Here is a 2,417-nt window from a genome sequence, read left to right as displayed (position 1 = left end):
TTATAAGTGTAGAAGCAACATTGGTCGGGTGTGGGGTGAGGCACTAGTTCCTGGGCACATTCAACAATATCTTGTAAGGCATCTGACTTAAGCAATGTTCCAGACAATGCCCCAGGTGATATCTCAGACAGTGACTGAGAAGGCACAGCTGAAACTCATCAGATTAGGGTGAGAGGGCTGGTTCTGCTGGCAGGAGTGCTTCAGTGGAATTTAGGGGCTTCATGTCCCCAGCTTCCTGATTATCTGTCTATATGTCACCATGTCAAGTCTTAGGATCCTATTTCTTCCAGTCAATGCCCTCACTTTAACTTCAGATACAATTTGAAGTTAGCAATTCAATTGGTATTGTAATTCAGCCACTCTTATGATAAGACTTCGGGTTGGGTTTTCAGCAGAATCAGCTCTGTTACCACAAGAAATACGACTATCTTTCAGGGAACAACTGGAAACACTGGAGTCTTTTTTGTGACTTCAGCTGTGACTCAGCAGCCCTGTGGTGATCGTGTTCTTTCACCACTTTTTCTGGTGTAAGTAGGACCAAACAACCAGCTTCCTTATACTGCTCATTCTGACAAAATAGCAGAAAAGTATCAAACATGTGATTACCCAGAGACTCACTTCTCACCAATCATTTCAACAAATTTCCAAATCAGTTCAACTACTGGTAGTACTATTTTGTATATTAATGTCACCACTTCAGGCCATGGATTAGAAGTGCCCTCTTTACTAATGGAGGCAGAGGCATCAGTGCCTTTATAACTAATCAAACTCAAGACCAGTTTAGAAAACTCATTCTTCTGATTTTGTTTCTCTAAAACCACTCCAGTACCAAGTGTCTTAGGCTTCTAGAGAAGCAAAGCCAGTGAAGCTCATATATATTTAGAGAGAAAAATCTCAAGAAAATGGCTCATGCAGTTGTGGAGGCTAGCAAGTCCCAGGTCTGGGTCAAGCTAGAAGCTTCTGACTCATGCAGCTGCGTGGCTGAGGAACTCAAGATCACCAAGCAGAATAGCAGCCTTCTGGCTCCAGAGGCTGATGAATCCAAGACTGGCAGGAGAGATAGCAGATTGCTGCTTTACAAGCTGTGAGGCAACAATCCCCAAATCGGCAAGTAACGTGGCAGTAACGTGGTTCAAGTTCAGGATCCAGAGATGATGATGAGCCAAATGCAGGATTCAAAAAAGCCAGACCTTTCTCAAAGCTTCGCCATATGTACTGGAAGTAGGCTGTAGCCCAAAGGTAACTTCTTTCAACTGATTGGCTGCTCACAGCAGATTTCATCATGGAGGTGATTACAGTGTATCTCATCATGGGGAATGACTACATCACAACTGCTGAGCCACTTAGAATCATGGAGCAAACAACTTGACACAAAACCTTAGCTACCAGAAGAACACAAAAAATAAAATAAAATAAAATAAACAAACAGAAAAGTCCAGCTCACGGGACTGTCTATCATTTGGCTGAGAGTTAAGCCCACTTACCAGTTAAGCCCAGTTGTTCCCTGGAAGATATTTCAGGGATTTCTTGTAGTAACAGAGCTGATACTTCTGAAAACCAAACCCCAAGTCTTTTCATAAGAGTGGCTGAATTACAACACCAATTGAATTGCTAACCTCAACAGGAGTGAGTTAAATTCCAACCTGAAGTGTGACTCAGAGCCATAATCTCAGGGGTTTCACCAGTCTCTCTCAGAGCAGTAAACCTGGTCTTTTTTCATGATTTTGAATTTTGTTCTACATTTATCTCCCACTCTATCCAGGACCTGCAATGTTGATCCCTTTCCATGTGGTTGGCATTGGGGTGTGTGGGGGTGGGTCAGAGAGACAGAGAGAGAGAAAAAAATGTATGTTATGGATCATGTGTGCTATGAGCTGTCTGTATGTGAATGTGTGTGGTGTGGGTTGTGTATGTGTGTGAGTTGTGGGCTATGGGTGTGTTGTCTGTGAGTATGCATGTTGTGGGTTTTGTGTTTGCTGTGAAGTATGTTTATGTGTCTGTGAGTTGTGGGTTGCAGGGAGATTGTAGGCTTCACGTGTGAGGGTGTGTGTGTGAGGGAGCTGTAGATTGTGTGGTCAGTTGTGAATTGTGTATGCTGTCTGTGTGGGGAGGGGTCGTGTGTGTGTTTTAGGTTATGTGTGGATTGTGTGGTCTGTTTGCATGTGTAAAGTGAGATAAGGCTAATGAGGTAGGCCAGTTCAGACTGTGGAAGACATAATAGATGCTGTCATTGTCCTGCTCAAACCCCTTCTTAATCGTAAGACACCTGCCTTCAAATGCCAGCACCTGTACGACTTTACCTGAGGGCCTTTGACTGGGTCTGGAGCCCACTTTGTTCCCACTGTCAGCCTTCAATCAATGACTGAGGGATAAATAACCCTATTCTATCACCCCTGGTTTTCAAAGCTGCAATGAAA

This window comes from Orycteropus afer, unplaced genomic scaffold (genome assembly GCF_000298275.1).
Source record: "Orycteropus afer afer isolate SDZICR_OR568_19922 unplaced genomic scaffold, OryAfe1.0 scaffold00281, whole genome shotgun sequence".
In the NCBI taxonomy this organism is placed as follows: Eukaryota; Metazoa; Chordata; class Mammalia; order Tubulidentata; family Orycteropodidae; genus Orycteropus; species Orycteropus afer.
Note: the sequence above shows the minus strand (reverse complement) of the source record.